Below are 14302 nucleotides of genomic sequence, written 5' to 3'. Positions count from 1 at the left end.
TTATATATTGTCCATTAACATTGTGAAAGTGCTGGGAATACAATTCTATTCTGGAAGTGGGCAATCCCAAAAATTTATAATGTTGGTATGTATCATCCCTGCTTACTTGATTTAGGTACTGACGTGTTAAATATAGCTTGGTCTGGCCGCTTATTCAGATGATTTCTTAAGATTTCAGGAGCATCTGTTAAATACAACACTGGTGATAAACATAAATAAAGATAGATTAAAGTAAATTATCATTACAGTATTCAGCCAACAATTCTAAAAAAACATTGTAAATTCGTGACATTAAGACACAAGCATATTGAAGCGTTCAAAAAGTCGTCTGATCGCCAGATAGCCTATTAAAATTTTTGTGCCCAGTAGGAATATGGATGACAAGTATTAAATCTTCGACGGTACATATTGTTCAGGATGGCAATTGAAGACAGATATTACTAGGAAACATAGGATTCAGGCTGACCAGAGCACATTTTCTCTAACGACACTTGTCTGTATGAGAGCATAAATACTCTATGCATCGTAATTGTTAAAACTGCGGTTTTGGGTATTGCTGAACACTGGTTGTCAACAGTTGACAAAATTATGTTACTTATTATTATTATTATCGTATGGCATTTACAAGCATAATCTGTAAAAATATACAATTTCACAGTTTATAGAACCAGACGGAAAAGCGTTTCTCCGTGGTGGTGTGTCTACGTCCGCTTTCATCAATGCAGTACAACATCCCGCCAACGCCACTGGAATAGTTTGCATTGTTTGTTGTGAGCTGTTGCTGGGATCTAATTTGGAAGTTGGCCACATTGTTTTAGATTACATTGTAGTCTTCTGAAATGTCCAGCAAAATGTCAAAAATGGAAGGCCCGACTAGTGCTAACCGCAAGACCAAGGACAAAGATGGTGCTGAAGGTGAAGAGGCTGAGGAGGAGTACTCTGTTGAGAAGGTTCTGGATAGACGAATTAGGAATGGTAGAGTGGAATACCTACTGAAATGGAAAGGATATTCCAATGAAGACAATACTTGGGAACCAGAGGAGAATCTTGATTGCCCAGATTTGATCTCTGAATATGAAGACAACAGAAAAAAGAGAGAAGCAGCCAAGAAGGAAGAAAGGAAAAGAAAACCTGGAAATGCACCAGATGATAAGAAACCTACTTCAAAAAAGAAACATGTTGAGGAGGATAATAAACCCAGAGGCTTCGACCGTGGATTAGACCCTGAAAAAATCATTGGTGCTACAGATTCCAGTGGCGAATTAATGTTCCTCATGAAATGGAAGCGGACAGACGAAGCTGATCTAGTACCTGCGCGCCAAGCCAATCTCCGTTGTCCACAAATTGTAATCCAGTTTTATGAAGAAAGGTTGACATGGCATACATCAAGCCATGATGAAGACGACACAGGTGGCAGAGAGGGGGCCGAATAGGTTTAGTTTCTTGCGGTCTATTCGTTCCAACAATTATGTTACTGTTCGTCTGTGACCTGGTTTCAAGGTACAGACGAAAAGCATCAAATTACGGTGTGTATAGGAACGGTGATCACTTTTTTCAACGCCTGCTCTAATCAGTGAAAAAGTACTATGGGAATGTACTCTTAAACACTATTGCGTATATCGTCAATTAAATGAGTGAAGGGTGTCGTCATTTCAGTGTTCGGCGTTATTCTAAATAGATTATCAATAAATGGTTTTCTCGTGCACTTCCGGTTGTATTCCTTGTATTGATATGAAATATAATGTGACGGTTTGTGTTGTAAGGGGGTTCATTTTTGTGCGTATAAATGAAACGCGATTGCTTGAATTGTTACAGAATATAGCTAGTTATTGCATAGTCAGTGTGGAAATGTTATTTCAGATAGTTAGCCTAGGCGCTGTTCCTACATGTCTAGTAATTTACAGGGGGTTAGGTAAAGCTCAAAGCTGATGTACCTAAACAAAGCATTATGTACATATTTTGAGAAATTGATCATACGCTATTAGTTATATTCGAGGGATCCACTCGGGTGGACCCTGGCTCCCATTTACGAAACATGAATATTATTTAATTATTGTTTATTGTAAGAACTAGGAGGTCCTTTTATAATTACGCCGTGCATTTCCCATATGGAATCGGAATACTTTATGGTCCCCAAAGAATGTTCTCTCTGTTTCTTTTTTGAACAATTCCCTCCCACATTTCAAGTGACGCGTGCTCTCCAAGATCGTCTTCGCCATTATGGTTGAAGCAAGACTCACTCTCACTGGACGCTTATTAATTACCTTGGCCACCCGCTGGATCTCGTCAATGCCAGCTTCCCTGCAGCTGATCTTCAGATTCCAATTTATTAGATAGAGTACCTTGTCATACAGGTTTTCTGCTGATGCTTTCTCTCCTGTCACCTCAGTTCCTTTATCTCTGCTTCCTTGTTATTTACACTTTATATTTTCTTGTGGTTCTGGACCACTATCTGCGTTCCAGTTCCTCTTCCATACAGTCCGTTAATTCTCTTTCTTTGGTTTGCTGCCATAGAAACTAACTGGTCTATTCTGCCTGGCAAGGCTACTTGACAATTTTATTTATTTCTTGCATACCTTCCTATCCAACGGCACCAGTAGGACCGGGCTCAGGGTTTGTTCCACACATCCTTTGACCAACAGCAACGCCACTACCGAAGCTGCAATCAAAATTGTGGTAAGCACCGTTTGATATCCGGCACTGTATTCAGTAACATGCCTGACGATTCTGCATCGCCTGTGCCAACGACCTATCGCCGCCCGGTACTGTTCAATAGTGATACCCCTGTCGGCACTCGCTCACTATACAACTTTCCTCTTCGCTTACGCGATTACAAATGAGGTATATACATATTTATTTATTTATTTATTTATTTATTTATTGATGTCTTTATTTGTGGCGAGGTTAGGGCTCTTTGCCCTCTCTTACACTTAACCACATTATGCGGCTTAATACTGAATCCAAACTTAATATTCTAACTTAACACAGTGTATATAATATAATATTAATATAACTTAATATAGTCTAATACTAAAAGATTACATCCTAAGTCTAAAATTAGAAAAATAATAAATAAATTCAATATTAATTACTCTAGGTGGAATTCATAAAAAAATAACTAATTTATGTAAACTTTTGGGAACTATTTACTCCAGACATTCACTCACACATTCACACATAACTACATGATATAGCCTACGTATTCAAGAGGAAATCTTTAGACTGTCTTCTGAAGGTAATTAATGAGGAACAATTTCTAATTTCAGGGGGTAAAGCATTCCATATTCTAGCGCCCGACACAAGGAAAGAATTACTGAAGGCAGATGTATGATGTGGATGTATGATGTATGATATTCGTGACAACTATAATATTCCTTAAAAATACATTACGTGTTATGTTGCAAAAGCCTGTCCATTGTTTATATTTTCCAGGAACTGGCAAACAAGTAAGGAAACAGTTGTCCACAAGTGCAACATGTCTAGAAACGAACGTGCATGTTACACACTCACTAGCAATGAAAACTGTCTTTCCAGCTACAGTATGGTAGTGAAACTTCGGGGGGGGGGGGAATAGGAAATTTATCTTATAATTTTTGAAAAATCAAACAAGAACTGTTGGAGAAGGTCTCATTGCAGAGATTGCCCATGATGATGCATTATTTTCCGACGAGAACACAGACAGCGATTTTAGATACGATAACCCAACATATGACGAGTAAAATAATCTCCACTTCACGGAAGCAGGAGTTCCACATGGGCAATAACACCAAAGAAGGTTCAAACCAATTTCCAGATGGATGCTTGACGGATCCGTTCAGGTGCAATAAGCATGAGTAATGTTCTTATTTCGCACCCACTGAACTTAATCCTTCGTGATTTTAAATTCTTTCTAGCGTAGTCCCTAATGATATCTCAGACAACATACTGTTTGCGACAACGGTTCGTACCGTTCCCCTGTGAATACAGACGCCTAATGAAGTCGCTTGACTGAAATAAATACTGTGAGAAATTAAGATAACTCTTCCGCTTTTCCGTCGTTAAGTTTTAAAATCGTCGCCCACCACCGAAATCGTTGACCCTCTAAAAGGGCCCTCACAATGAACTGCCACCCGTACCAGCTAGACCAAGGTTTATTACGCCTCTACCACTTCTTCTATATCCTGGCAGGGTGCGAAATCGCGGGGGGGGGGCCGAGGATGGGGGGATTACCCCACCACCAACAATTTTATCTCAGAAGTCCCCCCAACCTACTAAAATTGCCCGGGGGAATCTTTCATTATAAAGTAATGAGGAAAATATATAACACATATATTACTGAAATGAATATTCTTGCTGCACATATTTTCATAAAAACCTTGCAAATAATACACATAATATAGAATTAATAGAATGATTGCCAGACCTTGAGCAATGAAGCAACGTAGAGGTGGCAACTCCGCACCTGCAGCCTATTGTTTCTGTTTCAATCTGGCAGGACCATCTCAAATAGCTTGACCATCTGAAACCCGGGCAAAAATAAGTAGCTCGAGCTTACACCACTCCTGTACTTCTTAGAGAGGGTGTGTTTGTGATAGGTAGTCAATAGGACAATGTTCACGTAAGGAGTGTACAAACTGACAAATTTGCTCAGTCAGAATTTAGCCCTGGTAGAGGAAGGTTCCATTAATAAAGCAATAAATCAGGACAAACCGCGCCTCGCCTGGCCTTTTTTAACAAAGGGACAGTCTCTCATATACCTCTCAGACGGTTTTCTTTCTTTCTCCTTCGCTGCACCGAATTCTCTCTTATTCCATAGAACAGCTCTTCCATCTGGATTTTAGATGAACTTGTCTGACGTTACCGCTGCCAAATCCTACATTGGCACCAGTCTGCAATCTGTAAGCTTGTACATGGTAACGAACAGTCGAGGCCGAGAATCTAGAAATGAAACGTGCGGTAAAAAGTGAGAATGGTTTAATTAATAACTTCTTTAAAACTGGTAATGATAATATAGTCACTACCAGTCACGACGCAAGTTCAATCGGTGACACATGAAGATGATGTGCATGAAAAATCCAATTAAAAAATTCTGAATGTGATGAAGTGTTACATAAGGTGCCTGCGGAATGTCCTTTACACAGCGAGCAATGAAGATAATCCAGGATCATCAATGCTGGTGGCAACCGAGAAGTATTCAACGTCTTGGCAGAAAAATCGAGCCTGGTTATTGTTTACTATCAATGAGAAAGACTGCTAAGTAATGATGTGTAGTGTGTGTGTTAAACATTCGCAACGCTTGTGTAAAATGGTAGGAACTTCATCTAATGATTTACCTTGGGCAAAAGACGGTGTAATGAGGAAAAATAAAAAGAAGAGTCTGGACGCTGTTTGTAAACACGAAAATAGCGTAATTCATTGTCACTGTGTGCAGCAGGATGAAATGTGTAAGAAACAGGTTCTAGAAGCATGTGCAGCGAGTGCTCGTGATTTGTTTATGAAAAGTCAAAAGGAAAATTTACTGTAGATAGCCTACAACTTTTAAAGTGTTAACGTCAGTTTATGTAGCAGCGAAAGGAGAGTGGAGTTTCCGTGATCATCCGGAGCTTATAAATCTACAGATCGCAAATGGCTTAGACATGGGGACACTCCTTAATACATACAAGACTGCTGCGGCAATCACCAATTTTATTGCGGAACAATTACGGTTAAAATTAGTGAATTTTATCAAAGTGACTGACTGTTTTTCAATTTCTGTGGACGAGTCTACGGATAGGTTTTCTAAAAAAATTGATTTTGTACATTACGTACGTTGACGAACAGAATGACGCTTGCTGCTGTTTCTATAAACTAGTACCTGTTCAAAATGCTGATGCTAAGTCGCTGGAGGAGAAAATTGCCCAAGCCTTTTCAGAAGATGATATAGATGTAGAAATGCTCAATTGGTTCGGACGGAGCTGCAGTGTTTACTGGTCGAAATGAAGGTGCTGCTGCTAGAATCAGGAGGAACATATCTCCGCACTTGATCAGCATGCATTGTATGGCTCATAGAATGGACCTTATTTCAGAACAAGTTTTAGTGTTGTGAATGCTGTTCATAATTTTAAATGCGTAATAGACGAACTTTATAAACTTCTCAGTAGACCTTCTGCAGCTGCTGAACTGAGACATATTCCGGCAGTCACAGGTGTTTCAGGGTTCTTGAAAATCAAATAACTCTTCCAAGTCCGTTGGATTTCAAGTGAGAAGTACTGTTTATTGGCAGTTTTTAAAGACTTCCCTTGCATCATGGAGTACCTAATCCGTGAAGTGTTGAGTAAAGATCGCTGTAAACTTGCAGGGCTGTACAGAAAGTTGTCGCAGAGAAAAAATATTCTATTGTTGGGTTTTCTGTTAGATGTATCGTGTGTACTATCCCTTCTAAGTACAACGAAGCAAAAGGATTCGGTTTCTTACGGTAAAATCGAAAACAAGCTTAATTCTACCATACAGACCCTTAAAGAAATGCGCGTGAAAGACGATGTTTATTTGACTCTTTCTAAGGAGGAGTACTTAACATGTTGCAAATGCGATTCTGAGGAGGATGAAAAGAGAGAGTTTGACAGAGCAAGAGAACAAATAATTCAGGTTTTAGTAGATGAAGTAGAAAGAAAATTTCCTTCGAGTGAAATACTGAAGTGCTTTGCAGTGTTTGAAAAAGAAACTAGTAGTGATATGAATGGTTTGTATAGCAGTTCTGATGTGTATAAAGCAGCTGAGTTGTTTGGTTTGGATGGTGATACTGTGGTATCGCAATGGAGGGAGTATAAGATAGGCTCTAAAACTCTAAATGATTTGGTTCATTTGAAAGGATTAATACGCAAAATTCGTTCAGTGCCTATGTCAAGCGCCGCTTGTGAACGAGGTTTCAGTGCTGTTCATAGCATCAAAACAACCGAAAGAAATCGATTGTTGGTAAACACTTTGCAAGCTCTAATGGCTATTAAACTGAATGGACCCCCTTTGAGATTGTAGCATGCAGTTACCTTCGCTGATAAATGGGACACCTCAGGACATCACTTGGCAGATCAACGCTACTCATTGAAAAACAACCTCAGAGTTTTTCTTAGAGGTGAGTTTCGTTTTATTATCTTTCTTATCTTTTAATAATTTCCTTTTCTTTAAAATGGACCTGCATTTTTATTTTAAAGATTTTAAATCTCTGAGATACCTCTGTGATGCAGTTGGTAGAACGTCGGCCTCCCATCATTGCTCCGGTGGTTGAAACACCGATCACTACATGCGAGATAAGTGCTGGACAAAGCGGAGCGGGAACAACATTATTCAGGTTTCTCCTGTCATCTCTCACTCCGACAACACTTTCCTCCTTATTTTTTTTAATTTTTCATTCATTAACCATTGTCCAGGGGAGTGCAATAGGCCTCACCAGCTGCAACATTTTATTTCCTCAGCGTCAGTTACGCGCTTCATTCATTCATTCATTCATTCATTCATTCATTCATTCATTCATTCATTCATTCATTCATTCATTCATTCATTCATTCATTCATTCATTCATTCGCTTAAAAAATTATTTTCACTTATGATTTTCCAAATTAGTGCACTGGTAGTTAGCAGGATTTATTTCAGAAGAAGACAACTGGGAGCACGTTCCGTACCTTGGGGCTGTGGTATAAAGATAGGACAAAAATGATGGACTATACAATATTTTGTAAACTCTATGTTTATAAATTGTATCTTTTATTTAGTTTATTGAGCTAAATTTTGTTTACAGATTTACTCCCATTGTTGCTATAGGATTCCATGGTCACAATGTGTACAACGACCCACCATCTGTTGCAGATAAACTATTGCTCAACATTGCAACTCATAAGGTCTGTCTCCAGCCGTGATCAAGAGGGAGAGTGAGAGTGATAGAGAGAGAGAGAGAGAGAGAGAGAGAGATATGAGTGCCTAGACTTCCGAAATTTACTTTGACTTTTCCATCGAATACGCGTAGGGATTCATTAAAATTGTGCACATATTTCGAAGTGCCTACTTGTTACTAGTATTTTTATTGAACTGTGTAATGACTAATGGAAAAAATGTAATTGCCTACAGGGAACAACTTTCCAATAATTATGATTTGTGTTATAACAACAGAATTCAAGTAAAAAAGATATAAACTGTACTTTTTACTGTGAGAGGGGGTAATTTACTTACGGAGAATTAAATACCCCCTCCCCCGCCGGGGACTGACTGAAATAAACACTAGTAGTTAAGCCCTATGATCCTTCTCCCCCACCGTTTTTTTTCTTATTTTGCACCCTGTAATCCTGGTATATGACAGGCAGACTCTGGCTGGCCAAACTTTGCTCTCAGGTTGGCTGGAGTTGCTAGGGAAACAACGAAATGAAAATTTACTTCATAGGTTATATACAATAGGGTTATACTTACTTCAAGTTCAATAGTGGTCCATAATGGGCTGCCCAGGTATTCCTTGTATTTTGAAATAAATCGATTAAATTTTGTCATATTTTATTTCCTCGTTATTTATTACATGTTGAGTAAAACGTACTAAATGAAGTGAAAGGTGGAGATATCTTCTTACATTACGAGTGTCCCAACTAGGTACGGATCTGAAAGAAGAAAAAATTAGTTATAGAGATTTTTAGGAACGCAGAGGATCCACGAGCTACGTACTGTATCACGGTTGATTTACCTAAGGCGTTTGATAGGGTAGATCATCGAAGGCTACCAGTAAAATGAGAGAAGTTGTACTAGACAAAATTGTGAAATAATGTGTATGTTTACAGAAAATAGAACTCAGAGAATTAGAGTAGGTGAAGCATTTTATGATCCTACTTAGTTCACTACAGATTATATTGTGTTCTGTTTCATCTAAAAATTCCCCAAAAACCCATACATAACATACATCCTGAATTCGAAGTCCGTTAAGATACCGCCTTATGGATCTGGTACCCCTACCCTCCCACGTGTAGCGGTGAATAGCCTTATGCTTGAAGAACGTATTCGTAACTGCTAAACCCATACCAGCACAGAAGTCCAGCAAATGCTTCTCATTCCTATTTTCTTCCATTTCTTCCCCACATTTACCTATTCCTCCAACTACCAAATCTATCCACATCATTCACTCATTTACGTGCCTAACAGAAGATATGTTGCGTGCAATAGTATTCCTGATGAACAGTCCTAACCCATACTCTGCCCTTCTCTTCTCAACCTCCGTCAAGTACACTTTATAATCTCCTTTCTCTTCCTCGTTACCTCCCGTACCAAAATATCACTTACTCTCAGCACATCCATAAGTATCCTATTTGCTAACTCAGGCAGCTCTGCGTTCTGTCTGCCATAAGCCCCATTAATATTCATAGTTCCCCATTGAATTCCATTACTTTCGCTAAGATTTTTCCAAGCAGTCCAAACGGGAGTGAGACTCCGTTTCTGCCATAGGTCCGAGGATTGCTTAAAATGTTCTGAGCTCGGTAAAAGTCCTGTGAAGCATGATACTACCCTACACACACACATCGTCCCAGCGAGGATCTCACCTTAGAGGAGGAGGACCAACGATGAGTTGTATAGTCCTAGCCGCCTGAGCACAAGGAGGGCCATGACTCAGAATATGTCCGAGATGCCCACTCCCATTCCCTAGCAACTGGTATCCCGACTCTCAGGACAACTTACTAGGCCACTCAGCCGTTGTCCACGACTACAATAACCCACAGCATGAAGAATTATACTGTAGAAATAAATGTTAAAGATTCTTGAAATTTGCACCCATCTACCTGCCAGACCACTAATCAGCTAGAATCAGTAGTGCAAACAGAAGTGGAAATGCTGTTAGAGTATACGAAATCGCTCACTATCGATTTCGTTGATGTTAAGAAAATTACAGCTGATTTTCCCAACTCTACTTCAGTAATAACTAGGGCCCGGATGTTTATGCAGTAGGTCTAATAGGTTAGAATGCAAACGTACTGAAGCGAGTAATAAGTAGAGTTTACCCGCACGGCGGTAATGCTATGAGGTTTGCATAAACATTAGGGGTTTGGCCCATTAGAACACCTAGAATTTATGTTACTCCCACTACATTACGTTAGAGCGGGCTAGTCGACGTTTTCTACTAAGTAATTCTGTTACTAAATAATTTTGTTAGTAGGAAATGTCGACTAGCCCGCTCTAACGTAATGTAGTGGGAGTAACATAAATTCTAGGGGTTCTAATGGGCCGAACCCCTATTGTTTATGCAAACCTTATAGCAACACCGTCGTGCGGGTAGACTGTACTTATTACTCGCGTCAGTAAGCTTGCATTCTAACCTATTACTGCATAAACATCCGAACCCTAGCCATAACAGTGATGAGGAGAATTTTCAACTCACTAGCACCGTAATGGTGTAGTCACAAAGGAAGATCTGGACCCTAACTTCCGCAAAGACACTTACTGTACACTGAAGATGAATTTAAGTCGATAATAATCCGCTGAAAAAAAAGGAAGGATGCAAATCACACTGAAAGTTATGGATTACCCCTAGCTTATCCGGGCCCTTTGCCAATCTCGAAGAATTTGACGATTTCCAGAGCCTCATTCACAACAGTTTCATACCGATTCTCCATGCTTCTTTCATTTTTTCAATCTTAGAATGCGAGCAGGTTACAAAAAATGATTCATCAGTATGGACTGACATTATAATTATAATTTTATTTTTTCCTTTTGGTTTTACTTCCTGTATGATAATTGCTTTCTGATTTTATCCAGTGTGAATTCTAAAGTACAGTGTAATGAATAATATTGTCTTTTTCCTGCTTTAACAACTATCTGTTTTAATTTCTCATTAATTACTTGTATAATTCCCTCAATATTTTTGATTTTTGTGAATTAAACAGTTCATTATGTCATTATTCCAGTGTTAAGCACTGAATATACTTATGAATGTTAAACTAGTAATATTTCTTGTAATATTTTCTTTCCATGGAATTGCTAGTTTTATGTTTGTCGTTGTACATTTTTTATTGTTGTTGTTAGCTTAAGTGCGGCCAGTATCCAGTATTCGGGAGATAGTAGGTTTGAACCCCACTGTCGGCAGCCCTGAAAATGGTTTTCCGTGGTTTCCCATTCTCACACCAGGAAAATACTGGGGCTGTACCTTGATTAAGGCCACGGTCGCTTCCTTCCCACTCCTAGCCCTTTCCTGTCCCATCGTCGCCATAAGAAGTATCTGTGTCGGTGCGACGTAAAAGTACCTAGCAAAATTTTGTTGTTACTGTTGTTGTTGGATAATTATGTTTTAACTTTACCTTATTATCACACTACTGCAAGAGACCATTGCCACCGGTATATTTCCCATTTTTGACGTATTTATTAATAAGACAAATAAAAATATTTTCTTGGAATATGATAGCAACTAACTGATTAGCGACGTAAATCAGAAAAAAAAACATTTATTAAAATGTAAAAATACTTGCATATTATGTTAACATGAAGAATACTCTCTGTACATAAAAAATATAATCTAAAAAAATGAACGATGTTGGCGGAATGAAAGATTGAATTTGCGCAGAAACTTTGAAGGATATTTTTCAGAACTGTTAATTTTGAGTTACGTCACTACTGTTCTCGGCTTACGATATGTAGCCGAATTTAGTGCTTCTAATGTTTCAGATTGTCGTGACATCTGATGACAATATGGCCTAAGATGTAGATAGTGAATAGAATCTCGCATGTGTGACTGTTAATTAATAAACAGAAATGGCGTATGGCTTTTTGTGCCGGGAGTGTCCGAGGACATGTTCTGCTTGCCAGGAGCAGGTGTTTTGAACTGATTCCTGTAGGTGACCTGCGCGTTGTGATGAGTATGAAATGATCATGAAGACGACACATACACCCAGCGCCCGTGCCAGCGGAATTAAACAATTACGGATAAATTTCCCGAGCCTGCCGGAAAACGAACCCGGGCCCCCTGAGACCAAAGGCCAGCACGCTAACTATTTAGCCAACTTATTTAATGAAACTGAAAGACAGAAACTTAATAGGAATCCCGAATATCTTATTTCATCAATGTTAAAACTCATAACGTTATGTTCCCTTAAATGAGATCCATCTGCATATAGAAATTATAATCATTATCACTGGAATATGTTGAAAGTTTATTTAACTGGAATAAACCGCATAGGGTGAGTCTGTATTCTATGGCAAGAATCAAGGAGATGTTCTGGAAGACAATAAATACAAGATTTTCAATACCATTTTCGTACTACGGCTATTTGCTGCCTAGACAGCAATTGCTCATTAAGATCTGCATTTGATGATTACAGAGCAAAGGTTGGACATTTGTAACAGTGATAAAGTGAGCAGTTTAATTGTGAATAGTACAGTGTGTACATGGCCTTCCTCTTTCCATTAACACTAGTCCGCTTTTAGCCCTATCGCACGGGCGTGAGATTCTCTATCAGATGTAAACCTAGCATATTTATAAATGATTTCAAACCAGTTGTAAATTTTGTCGATTATATCCCATGGTAAATTATACGAATAACTAATTCCCCTTTCCATAACAAAATACTGGCTCGCCCTCCCCTATTTGTTCCCGAAATTCTAATTTCATCTTCATATTATAATCTTTCCTATCTTTAAAAACTCCACTCACGCTTATCCACCTGCTAATCTCATATCTCCACTGAGAACATAGAACATCCCGCTTAGTTGAGTAGCTCGTCTCCTCACTCCCAATTCTTCTCAGCCCAAGGTGTGCAATATTTTCGTAACTCTACTCTTCTGTCGGCAATCACCAAGAACAGATCGTGCTGCTTTCCTCTGGGTCTCTTCAAGTTCTCGTAACAAGGAATCTTTGTGTGAGTTCCACACACTGGATCCATATTCTAACCATGGTCTTACCAGGGACTTATACACCTTCTGCCTTACATCCTAACTACAATCATTAAATTATCTTATAAGCATGTGAAGAGATCTTATCCATCTCAAAACATTGTCGAGGTCTCATTACAATCGCCCATAACTCTGAAACTTATTTAGTACTCCATGCAGTACTAGTACATAAGCCTGTCTTTGCCAGTCAAAATTACTGTCTATAAAGTAATTGGAAATTCTAAATCGACTGTTAAAATATATTATGAATAAGAGTTACACTTTCAAGACTTTATATGGCAATCAAATGGAATCAAAAGAGATACTAGAGTATTTCTATAGTCAGACTAGTTTTCTGAATTGTCAGCTTACTGGTCTTCGGTTCAGAGGTTCCCGGGTCCGATTCCCGGCCGGGTCGTGATTTTAATCGTTTCTAATTAATTCTTCTGGCTCGGGCACTGAGTTTTTGTGTCCGTTCCAACACTCTCCTCGTCATATTCAGACAACATACCACACTACCAACCACCACAGAAACAGGAAGGGCATCTGGCCTTAAAACAGGACCAAGTCCACGTGTGAAACGCAGTTCGGACCCGCGACCCCACGGGTGTGGGGAAAAGCTGTAGGAAAATAAGGAGAAGAATCATAGTATTCCCTTACAAATCGTATTGAATGCTATTGTAGCTTGTTGTTGTAGTTTGACATATATGGATCTGCGTTCCATTGAGAAAGTTAGACATAACTGTCCAAAACACTGGAGTGAGAAGTTCGTTCCGACTTTAAAGTTTGTCCTGGAGACTTATTTATTGTGACGGAGAAGGTTACATTTACATTCAACCTCACTAACGGAAGCCCTGAAGATGGTTTTCCGCGGTTTCCCATTTTCACACCAAGAAAATACTGGGGCTGCGCCTTAAATAAGGCCACGGCCGCTTCCTTCCAATTCGAAGCCTTTTCCTATCCTTTCGTTGCCATAAGACCTATCTGTGTCGGTACGAAGTAAAGCAATATGTATATAAATGATGAAGCCACGATGATAAACACATTTATACAGGGCATGGCACAATAAATGTTTTGACATTTCCTCCGTAAGCGTTGACGAATAGTCGGTTAAACTACAGTAAGTCCAAAGCATCAATTTCCAGTGAAAGGAAAGTGCATGTTGTAGCCTAACATATATTTCTCTGGAAACAAAATCACGATATAATGAACATAATCTCCGGATAAATGTTCACCAGATTTTATTTATTTCCTAATCTGTTTACAGTCCAGGGTTAGTTTTTACATCGGACTCAGTGAGGGACCCCACCTCTACCGCTACAGCGGCAGTGTTCCGGAGGGTGGGATATGTGGTAGGGGATACAACTGAGCAGGAGGACCAGCACCTCGTTCAGGTGGCCTCACCTACTATGTTAAACAGGAGCTTGTGGGGATGGGAATATTGGAAAGGATATTCAAGGAA

At 39.2% G+C, this 14302-nt stretch overlaps 1 pseudogene; it reads left to right on the top strand.

Annotated features, from left to right (window-relative positions):
* The first annotated feature begins 708 nt into the window (after positions 1-708).
* LOC137502405 (chromobox protein homolog 1 pseudogene) lies at positions 709-1461 on the top strand (annotated as a pseudogene).
* The last annotated feature ends 12841 nt before the right edge of the window (positions 1462-14302 follow it).

The sequence above is a fragment of the Anabrus simplex genome, chromosome 1 (genome assembly GCF_040414725.1).
Source record: "Anabrus simplex isolate iqAnaSimp1 chromosome 1, ASM4041472v1, whole genome shotgun sequence".
In the NCBI taxonomy this organism is placed as follows: Eukaryota; Metazoa; Arthropoda; class Insecta; order Orthoptera; family Tettigoniidae; genus Anabrus; species Anabrus simplex.
The sequence above is the reverse complement of the archived record's forward strand: the minus strand, read 5'-3'. Positions and strand labels throughout refer to the sequence as shown.